At 32.7% G+C, this 12,361-nt stretch overlaps 1 pseudogene across 1 annotated transcript in view; it reads left to right on the forward strand.

Annotated features, from left to right (window-relative positions):
* The window catches only part of LOC143244918 (tyrosine kinase receptor Cad96Ca-like), a 40,819-nt pseudogene that overhangs the window by 18,258 nt on the left and 10,200 nt on the right, over positions 1-12,361 (forward strand). Inside the window, exons 4-6 of the transcript XR_013025381.1 lie at positions 2,797-2,847; positions 3,127-3,608; positions 9,123-9,215. The product of XR_013025381.1 is annotated as a tyrosine kinase receptor Cad96Ca-like (transcript). The remainder of the gene's footprint in view (positions 1-2,796; positions 2,848-3,126; positions 3,609-9,122; positions 9,216-12,361) is intronic.

Genomic DNA, 12,361 nt, shown 5'->3' on the forward strand with positions numbered 1-12,361 from the left:
GTAGTTAATGAATGACAGAGAAAGTAGCTTCCACACTCTTTGCATATCCAACGTTTACTGTATATTATGTATTTAGTTAATCGTTCTAGAGATTCTCATTGAACGACAAATTATTTTACATTTTGTAAATAAGTTTCATTGATATGACAGCTAATTATAAAACGTTCGATTTTATAAGCCTTGTATATGTCTCTGATGACTGGTAATAAAGATACATTAAGACTCTGATAATTGCAAGATATTTGAAATTAATTAAATAATTTTTCTTATCGAAAGCACACTTTGGGTCTTAATGTGTTTTTCTTTATCCGTAGTTTATACTTTGCACACTAACTGTATTTTTATAGAAAAGTGTTTTTGCTTTAGTTCAAACGTAATTGCTCATTTAACACGAAGTTTGATCTTTTATATGTGTATATGTGTATTTACATAGTCATATATCTTAAAAAGAAACGTTAAATGTAGTTCATCCTTACAAAATACTGCAATACATGCGACGCGAAAGTACACTTTGAAATAGACTAAAGTCACAGTGGCAAAGTGACAGATACAGAGCATGTACTGCTTATATACTGTGTTAGACTCAAGGGTATGCTATCCACTCCCTATTTTTTTCTCTAGTATCTGCACTGTTATTTATTTTGAATAGTTGTTGAAGAAGACTGGAATATTTATCTCCACTGTAGGCAATCCTCTACAGCTTGATCATTGTATCCTATGGAAGTTTAACCCTGCTTATATACAGCTATATTTTAATATTTTAGTGATATACGAAGAAAATCAAGCATTTGCTCCAATAGTGTTTTTGGTTTGTTAGAGATTAAAGGGTTTCTTTCACCACAGTGCACAGTAGCTTGGTGCACATGTTTAAGGTTTCATTCTATTAATAATAATCGATTTAGTGTAGGATTTTAGAGACTTGTTCCACAACTATTCATCAGTTGAATACTGAAATTAATGAGTTCATTCCATTAGTGCACAAAAGTTCAACTGATGTGGAGATTATTTGATTTGTTCCAGCAACTTTATTTTCGGCTAACTGTATGCAATTTTGGTGTAGAGATCAAATGTTCGCTTTCCAATGACCGATAATATAACACCTTTGCTAGACATTAATGAGCAAATATTTTCAAATCGTGACTTTAGTTTATCATGCTATTTCTATTCAACACGATTATTGCAATCTAAAGCAGAAGTGGATCCTAGAAAATAACTTTAGGCGAGGCGCTGATATGAGTAAACTTTTTTGACACCAACTCATATCAAACACAGTACTATAACAGAAAACTAACACTCGCATCACACTAATAAAAAAGGCCTGGCATGGCCTAGCGCGTTAAGGCGTGCGCTTCGTAATCTGAGGGTCGCGGGTTCGCGCCCGAGTCGCGCCAAACACGCTCGCCCTCCCAGTCGTGGGGGCGTTATAATGTTACGGTCAATCCTACTTTTCGTTGGTAAAAGAGTAGCCCAAGAGTTGGCGGTGGGTGGTGATGACTAGCTGCCTTCCCTCTAGTCTTACACTGCTAAATTAGGGACGGCTAGCACAGATAGCCCTCGAGTAGTTTTGTGCAAAATTCCAAAACAAACAAACAAACACTAATAAAAATGGCGAGGATGGGAGTGGCCTGTGTGTGCACATTCGCGAGCTCGCCCTGCAGGCATTCTGAACACCGGTACAAAAATTTCCAAACATTTACCCCTTACTATGATTTTCTAGCATCATTAGCATACATTGGGGTCATACTACTTATTTTATTAGTAATACATGTATTGTGAATAAAAATGTAATTCAAGCTATTTATTTTAGTTAATGTAAATTTAATATTTTTTGTAATACCATTGTGTTTGTTTTTAGGGAGTTTAGTTACTTATGTGTTTTGTATACTCCATAAAGTCTTATATTATTTTCCTGTGTCTCCTTTAAATCGTTTCGAATCCCCGTCGCACCAACATGCTAGCCCTTTCAACCGTGGGGCTTTATAATGTGACGATTAATCCCACTATTTGTTGGTAAGAGTAGCCCAAGAGTTGGCGGTGGGTGGTGATGACTATCTGCCTTCCCTCTAATCTTACACTGCTAAATTAGGGACGGCTAGCGCAGATAGCCCTCGAGTAGCTTTGCGCGAAATTCAAAAACAAACAAACCTTTAAATCGTATATAATTGCGTGGAATAATATATGGGTCTGTATGTCAGATCTGCACTGGGTTTCCAGTTGGATATCGCACACACAAACATGAATACCTTTTCTCCACTGATCCGCTTACAGAATGCCTTATTAGTTCTTATATGATTATTTCACGCAATAAAGCTATGTCTTCAAAGAGCTCGCGTGGTTTTTCCTGCTGATTTACACTATACTCGTAACAACCTATACTATGTCTTCTTCTCTCGAACCTGACTACGCCGAAGAACTCTTTATTTATAAGCCAATGAATGCCACGTGCTGCGATTCCTCGCGTGTTCACTAAGCTCATTTGTAGTGGAGATCTACCACAAACTGTGCAGTGGAATTGACGTAAAGTAATCTGTAGCACGCTACATATTCTTTTGTTTGAAAATTAACTGAGTGAAATTCACTTGGTTGTCTGGATGTAGATCGCCAACAGAAATAATCTTCCTATAAATCAATGAATTATTACGCTTTTATGTAAATGCATATGGATTTGCTATTTTTATAGCTTACAGTCATGAAAATATTCGAAAAACAATTTCGGTATTGCTCACGCATTATAAAATGGTAGAGATCGTGTGTTTCAACTTAATGTATGTTTTTTTTCTTAACCCATTCTTTCAGGTGGGAAATGACTATTACCTCTTTATCACAGCTAATGACAGCCACCAGGTGGTAAGCAATGTTTTATTATTCATTATATTAATCTATTATAGCTTATGCTTACTGGGAAAAAGTTAATAAACTTATTGTATTGTTATTAATTATGGTTTAGCTTTCACATATTTAACATATGCGGCAATTTGTTTTGTTTCGTTGTTGACTCATAGTTTAAAATCTGTTTCTTGATGAAACAACATTGTTATTTTTCTTAAAACTTTTTGGACTAAATGTAATAATTTAGCGTTTTATCAGAAATATTATACTTTCGTTTTTAATCCACTTGTTTCTTAGGCGAAAATAGAGGTTTATGTTCGAGTTTTGGGACCTGGTGGAAGTTCAGATGAGCTCACACTTGACGTTCCTTTCAGTACCAGTAAACCACCCTCTCGTGGGAGTTCCAGAGTACGGCCCTTTCAACATTACAGGCATAATGCAAATCCTCCCTACCTTCCCTCCTTACCTGACGCCCCCGCCGCCACCCCTCTCCCAACGATCCGCTCCAGAAATTTCCCGCTGGCAGATTCTACCCCCCAAACTCCCAAACCCCCACCACCTCTCCCGATTCCATCTTCTCCCTTAGTGAAGGGAGCACACCCACAATACGCACTAGCACTTCGAAGGAGAGCTCTTCAGAAAATGGCAAAAGCAGAGAACATGACGAATTAACAACTACTGTATTGCCCATACTAGCAGTCTTTGGGTTCACGCCTCTGGTAGCTGTCATATTTTGGATATTGTACAAGAGATGTCTGAAACCAGAACTCAGAAAACCGGTAAGTTTACTATTGCTAACTGGGTTCATAACATTCTCGTCACACCCATCGAAAACAGGAAAGTTTAATAACTTAAGCTAAAAACGATAAAAATTTTACATCTATACATTTAAATTGCTAGAAATTATAAAATTATATGTTTTACCATTTAAAAAACGCATGTATCGTTTTAATAATAGTAATATCACTTGAGAAATAACAATACTCTTATATCTGTAAGTTTTTATATTAATATAATACGCAAGGTTCATATTAGGAATTTTTAGATTACCTGTCTAGGAACAAATTAAACAAATATAAATAACCACTTGGGGATTAATCTTACATAAAAATTACGCGTAACTCTTCTTCACGGACTGACGATACGTTTTCATGTGAAGCTAGTATAATACTTGTGTCATAATCTTTACTGCGAAATATAAAACTTGATTACTTAGTATATTTTTGAACATTTCTAAATTTCACAATATTGTCCGGTTGTAATTGTACATAAACTAAATGTTTTAAATATCTGAAGAAGTCCACAGTTATGTCTTTAAGCTTTAAACTCATATCTCCATTTCTGTAAGCCGTTTTGTGAAGAAAGTTCTTATATGATAAGCATAAGGTTATGTGGGTGCAGTTGCATTAACACATTGATGCAACGTAAGTACATATCCAAATGCACGTGGCTCGAGTGACGCTATTGATGACGAGTGTCACATCGAAACTTCAGTGATGACTATTTAATTATATAAAATCGAACTAACCGCAACTCTAACGGATGAATATAGGTGCCACAAATTGCATGTGTTTACTTTGAGATTGCAAGAATATTTTGAAGATTTATGATTGACAAGTTAAAACATTTCATGCACGCTCACATGGTTAACATCCAATAGCGTAAATCCAAATTCATACATAAACTACCCTATGCCTAATTCAGTGTTAATAAGAAAATGAAAGAAAAGTGTTAAATGACATTTTCTACAGAAATAAGTTTGCTGTTTTTAAATCCTTTTAAACCATGTATTGTATGGAAAAGTAACGTGTGGAGATTAAGCTGTAAGATGTCTGTTTTTTTAGAATTTTGGAGTAAGGAGTAAATGCACATCGCGGTCCATAATTTTGACTTGATACATTACAGGCTATTTATCAGTAGTTACTGAAAACTGTTGGATTACTTTTGACAAATGAAATATCAGAAATTGACCTTCACTTTTATAGCAAACCCAAGGCCTCAAAGTACAGAGCGTATTTTGGAAATAAGAAAAAAACACCACAAACCTTCGGATTTATAGTCTGCATGAATTAACTAGGCCACCCCCTCCCAAGTTGTCAAATGTTTCAACAAAATAAAAATGTATATGATTAATTATATACAGAATCTAAAACTGAATTAATACACACAAAACAAAAACAGTAGAATATTATAACCTTCTGATTTTTTTTTCTTTATTAATTTCTTCGACCGGTTTCATGACTTTAAAGACCAATCTTAAGGAAATAATTTTACAGAAAATATATAATAAAAAATTCAAATTCTGTTTTTCCAACTAAAAATAAATAAATAGAATTAAATATATATATATATTAAATGTATATGGAGTATATGTATAAAAATACACTCTATGTATAAATTAAGTACATTAAAAATACTCAAAAATAAAATTACTTAACGCTTATTCACTACACTCACATTTTAAAATTACAATAATATTCTAATTATATTTTCTACTATTATTCTATAATTATAGTTCATTCCCTAATCATACTTATTTTACTGTTCTTTTTGTAATTCTTAAAAATAGTTTGAACTGTTTCATAATTTCAACTGACTCAACAAAACCATTGCTACTTCTGCCCTCTTATGTCTATTTATTTAATGTGTCGCTAAAATATTTAGGAAGTTTTTTACGAAAAATAAATTTTTATGTTTTAAATTACCTGTCTGAAAAGGGAAAACATGAAAATATTGTTTTTAATTTTCTCGAAATACAATATTTAAACTGTTTTCTCACATTCAGTGAGTTTTTCTAGACCATCTATCATAAGATTTATTTACAGTTAGTTATCCAGTTAAAAAAATGTATTCATATAAATTTCATTAACCTTTTCTGATTTATGGACCTTGTGTTTGGGTTATATATATATATTTATACACACACACACACACGCACACATATACGTAAAGAAATAACATCCAATGTTTACAGTCTTAAGATGTGAAGTATGTTTTGATGTTTAACATTGTTTAAACTGCAATATAATATGAGAATGTGGTTGTTTGGCTTGGTGTTTAGGCTAATGCACTTGGAGTAGCATTTAATCTTCGATCATTTGTTTCTTTGTATAACATAGGATTTCCTTTCCAGTTCTTGTTCAAGTATTTTTATTATTTTGGTGATTCAGTTGACACTTCCATTAAAATAATTATTATAAAGTATTTAAATTTACTTACATGTCAGGATCGGTTATTTTATCTACATGAAAATTACAGTAATAATGGTTTCATAAAAACGACTAAATGAACAGTTACATCATTTTTAGATGATCTCTTGTTACTCCTTACAAGAAGTATGGTTGTTTTGAATTAAGCACAAAGCTACAAAATGGACTATCTGTGCTCTGCCCACTACGGGTATCGAAACCCGGTTTTTAGCATGGCAAGTCCGCAGACAGACTGTTGAGTTAATTGGGTTACTACAAGGAGTACAACGTATCAGTATAGTAATATTTTAGTGTTGATCTATCATTCTTCTTGCATTAAACAAGCTAAAGGTAGAGGGAAGTAAATATTGTATAAAGGACAATATTATACAATGTTTCTCTTCTCTCTTTTTTTTTGTTATTAAGTCTCTAACGACCTCATTAGATGTAAATTATATACTCTGCTTTGTGGAAGGTAATTACTGACTTTTTTAAGTGATTGAGTGTTTGTATTATTTTTAATTCAAAGAAATGTTTTCTATTTCAGAATTTTTTTCACATTTTCGAGTAACAGTCCTAAAATAAAATAGCCGTTGTACAACATCCGACAGTTTTAAAATTAAGGTAATCAAACCAGCCAGCTCTGGATCATGGGTCCTTACACTCACACAGAGTGGGTCATCTTTATTGTAACAAATAAGAAGAAAAGACAAATAACTGGATGGCTCTTTCAATGTAAATATCGTGATAAATTAATTTCATAGCGTATCACTTGGTAGGAATGATTACAATAGTAATCTTTCAGTAAGAATTTCAGGTTGCTGCTGTCACTTATATGAAAAGAGATTCCCTTTTTTGTGTAAAAATTAAAAAAACAAAGTAAGGATTTTCCTTACCATTTTACTTGCATCTCTCAAAACGCACCCCTTTAGTTTACACAATCACTTAATTGCTAGTACATAAGAGAATTTATAGTGGCCAGACGTTATTGGGTAAAAATGGTATCCATCATCCAGCATGCAATAAAAAGTTTCTCAGCTATATTGTCGAAAAAAAAGAACTTTTTTTTTAAATAGACATTTTACCAACTTACTCGTAAAATGCAGTTTTAATCCATAGTAATAAGCAAAATATGTAGTGTGTTTAATTATGAGTTCAAATTTGACATTTAAATATAAATTTTCAATACTAATTTAGCAAAACAAAATTTTGAGTGTTGAGGTGATGAAATGGTTAGAGTGGTGTATAATCATGCGTCATTCTTTCGAGCTGTGAGTACATTTTAAAAGTGATGGTCAAATCTCTCTATTTCATTAAAGTAGTCCAAAAGTTAGCAACGAATGCTACTGTCTGTCAAGCTTTCTTTCCGCTGGTCAGTAATTGCAAAATAAGTGACAGCTAGCTGAGAAACCTTTTTTTTAGCTTTAGTCGAATATCTAAAACAAACAGATAAACAAAATCAAATTATAACAATATTCCTTTTCAGATAGAGTTGCTAAGCAACATATTTTTTTATTCACAAAAACCAAATTATTTATCTAAATTTCGCGCAAAGCTACACCAGGACTACTTGTGCTAGCTGTCCCTAATTTAGCAGTGTAAGACCAGAGGGAACTAGTCAGCACTACCTACCGTCAACTCTTGGGCTATTCTTTTACCAACGAATAGTGGGATTGACCGTCACATCTTAGCGCCCCCACGGCTGAAAGGGCGAGCGTGTGTGATGCGACGGGGATTCGAACCCGCGACCCTCAGATTATGAGTCGTGCGCTTTAACCCACCTGGCCATTTATTTCATTATTAACCGAAGCGAAACAAATGAATTTAATAACTGCAGTAAAACATTATGTATAATTGCAGATAATGTTATTTGTTTTATGAATTTGAAACTAGGCTATTGCACGTTACGTCTCGTTGGTACAATGATGAGTTCGAAAACTTGTAATGCTAAAACACTGAAAGAAAGTAATTTTAAGACATGTTTAGTAGGAAACAACTTTTCCTCATCTTATTTGGACTATTTTAGAGCATAGTTTATCTTGTTATAAATGATATTGACAGTACTAATATGATGACCATGACCTTAACCCGTAACCTTTAAATCAACAAGTTTTTTTTTTTTTAATATTAAGGTTATCTAACAAAATATATTTAAAATGTGTTTTCCCAAAAGGTCAGTTGTCGTTGTTTGATGTTGTCGAACTTAATTTTTCAAAATTAAATTACGAATCTATTAATTTAAATAAATTTGCCAGGTATATTTTAATATTATAAAATGCATAGTTTTGTCTGCAAAATTGAGCAACATCAGCAATATTAAAAAAAAAAACATGAAAATTTTATAATCTTTAATAAATGTAAAGCGTTTAAAAAGTTCATGGGTAAAATAATTAAAAGAAAAGAGGAAAAGTTTCCAGAAAAGATTTCATTCATTTCCGAATTGGTTGTAGTTTAAATCATATTAATAAGTTTTACATCACTGGCACAGCGGCATGTCTGTGGACTTACAACGCTAGAAACCAGGTTTCAATAGCCGTGGATGGCAGAGCACAAATACCCTACTGTGCTGCTTTATGCTTAACTTCGAGTAAAAAACATGCATAATCGAAAATGATTGACACAAAAAATACGTTTTTGTAAAAATTGTCAATATGCACCTAAGTGGCCCCCCGCTAGTACAGCGGTATGTCTCCGGATTTACAACGCTAAAATCAGGGGTTCGATTTCCTTCGGTGGGCTAACCAGATAGCCCGATGTGGCTTTCCTATCAGAAAAACACAGGCACCCAAGTGCACAGTGGAATGTCTGCGAACTTACACTATTAGAAACTGCGTTTCGATTTCCGTGGTGGGCAGAGTACAAATAGCCCTTTGCGTAGTTTTGTGTTAAGTAACAAACAAGAACAAGAACCATCCATAAATTAAAAAATAATATCCAAATATTATTATATGTTTTGTTCAGCTTTATTCGAAGTTTCTGAGAAAAATGTGTTAAAATACGTAATTTTACAACGTTTAAAGAGGTTTCCCGCTTCTCGAGCTTTGTTGTACTACATTAAAGCAATTGAATGTTACTCTGTGATGTGATACCATTTGTTTGTAATAGACTAAAGAAGAGAAAAGCAAATTAAACGATCTTGGCCCATATGCCAGCGCACTCTATCATAGTCGGTCCCGAAAGAGTATATCAGTAGAAATGGTAAGTTAATATTTCATATTTATTCATTGAATAATGTTTATTAAACTGTGTATTGTTTTTGCTTTATTAAAACAGAGAAACACTAAAGAAACGATCTAACGATAAGGTAATCTTTATTTGAATCTTTACAAATTCGAACAAATATTTTAAGTGCATGTGCAATTAATTGTAAGTATTTAAAGTATCTTATTAACAGCTAAATAACAATACATTTTGTTAAAAATTATATAGAATATTAGTAAAAATTGTTAAATTAAAAAGGGGCAATGGAGAATGTGAAAAAAGTACAGAAATGCAAATATTACATTTTTCAAGCCTACAACTAGGGACTCAAGAAAAAAACAAACAAACAAGAGTAGAAATGGTGTTCACGTTATTTTTTGAAGTAACGGACTTCCAATAAAATTGATAAGTGCTGCAAACATGGAGCCAAAACAGAGATTTATAGCTTGAGAAAATAAGGTAGACACCATTTCCAGTCTTGTTTATTTTTTTTCTAGAATCCCTAGTTGTAGGCTTAACAATATAATTTTTGCATTTTAATTCAACTTGATTTCTACTGTTTGACTCATTCCCATTTTTTAATTAACAATTTTTACTGATCTTAGTTTTAAGTGTTTTTTTATTTATGAATAATAAATTTTTAAGTTTCTTATGTGTATATGCATTTCAGCGAATGTTACTTGTTTTTCAACAAACTACTACTGCATTGTTTTGTTTTTTTCATCCAACCACCACACCGAAATTATTCAAAATAAATAACAAATGTACAACAGGGAATAAACACATGTACTGGTATGAAACTACAACAAACAAATGTAAGGTTGTTCTCAAAGGACCCTCTTGAGGGAAAATAGTGCATTATCACAGATGTAATAAGTGGCTTCCATCAATGTCACAGTGTAATATAACAGAAGACGAATAGTAAAAAAACAAGAGAGATTAATGCAATGTAAACAGATGCAATAACATGCTTACTATGTTAGGCCTACATGACATATATGTATGTTCTTCAACAGCTTATTGTGCACGAGTGTTTGCCAAAATAAGGTGACACGTCTAATGCAAGCAAAAATGACAACAGCGACACACTTTGCGTAAGTCATCAATTATCGACAACATTTACAAAAGCTAACTTAATACCAACTATATAAAACTAGCAATAGTATTATGAAATAGTGCTAAATGCAGTAGTAACAAATATTGAATATTCACTCATGAATTTCAACGAAATATAAGAAACAGTGGAAAGAATCACCACCGTCATCTGAATAGGGAAATCTAATATAATAATCATCCAATGTTAAAAACTTCCTGAAATGTAGTTGCGGAAATCCACGTACAGAAAGCAAAGTTAAGTAACGATGAACAATAACGATTAAAGTAACGTTTTGTGACAGCAAAATCTGGAATCTTTCACGTATCAGTTTCCAAATACAGCGCTAAAAATGCACGAGTCGTAGTTTTCAACTCACATGCACACGAGGAAAACACCTGTTTTTGATGGCAGAAAGTGAAGAACTTGGAAAAAAAATTGCAGCACGACAACAAATAAGGAGTTCGAATTAAGTTTAAAACTACTTCTTATTTTTTTTTGCAAAATTCCTGTGCAACCCGCACAACAGTAGATGTGACTTGCGATAATTTTATAGTGGAATCGTAACAGGGACGTTCAACTTGAGCAAACTGTCATCGGTAGATCTAAAGCCTTGTTTCCTTTTTTTTTTTTTTGCAGTCTCTTTTTTTCCAGATTCTAAGTTCTCAATTTTTCATTATCTTGTGCGTTGGCTTCATTACTATACAACATCAGGCAAATAATACCTAGAGACACAATCCGCACTAAGCACGTATAAAAGTTTACCAGTAGAAAAGCAGTCTTTTTAAATAAAATAAATGTGTTTAAAACATTAATTTAATATGATAGATATTTCGTATTCACGATGTCTGATTTGTGCACATTTCTTTTACACGAAAGATATATTTTGTTTAACAGTAAACAGTGAGGTTGATGTTAATGCCTGTATATTTTGTTTTCGTACGACAAAGCATTATTATCTTTTCTTTAAATTTATATGTTTTGTCATTCATCATTATATTTAACAGTTCTCCATATGGAGAATGCTAAGCAGATACGCAGGTGTGTGATAAATGTATCAATATGTAATTACTGTATGTTTTGAAGGTCGATTTCCATATTGGTAAAACAAAATTGTCTTTATATAACATTTATTATTACACCATGATTTATTTACATCTGTAACGAAAACATATCATAAACGACAGATGCGAGTAGTTACTTAATACAATGCTTTCCCGTAATGTTTTTTTCCTTTTCTTCCCAAAACAAACTTGAAGAGTTCCTAGGTTTGTGTAAATGCTATATAATTACTCAGATTTTGCAGAAATGAGTTCCAATATAAACAACAGAAATAAATATGGGTCTATATCACGAGCTTCTTGAAAATAAGATGTTTTCTTTTCTCTTTTAGATATTTAACTGTCGAAAAAAATTGACATTTCTTTCGAATGTAATTTATTGCATGCATGACTAAAACGTTTACTTGGAATATTTTTAATTAGGTAGATATAATTTTAGTATGAAGAATTAAATGCTAACTGTGTAATTATTATACTGAGATAAAAAGATAAACTGTGATGTACTTATACCAAGAATTTTCAAATATCGTTTGAAAATCGTGGCTTTAGTGGATCAGCGGCAAGGTTACGGTTTTCGATCCCCCTGGATCAGGGGAAAGGTCAGGGTTTTCCATCCCCTCCTCCAGAAAAAAAAGTGCGGGATTCGAATCCCTGCAGTAGAGAGGGTGTAGCTAAACCATCCTGTAACTCTGGACCCACAAAACAATGCACCATAAATACAAATTTGATATAGTGGTATACGCGTGTTCGACCACAACCATATTATTAATCTGATTGTGTATAAAACCATCTCTTTCGGCTTCATTGCAACTACTCATTAACACGCGCGCATATAGTTGTAGTCAAGATGGTTATATAGACAATCAGTTTAATAATATAACTTAGTCAAGATGGTTATATAGACAATCAGTTTAATAATATAACTTAGTCAAGATGGTTATATAGACAATCAGTTTAATAAGATAACTGTAGTCAAGATGGTTATATAG

Source organism: Tachypleus tridentatus, chromosome 2 (assembly GCF_004210375.1).
Source record: "Tachypleus tridentatus isolate NWPU-2018 chromosome 2, ASM421037v1, whole genome shotgun sequence".
Lineage (NCBI taxonomy): Eukaryota > Metazoa > Arthropoda > Merostomata > Xiphosura > Limulidae > Tachypleus > Tachypleus tridentatus.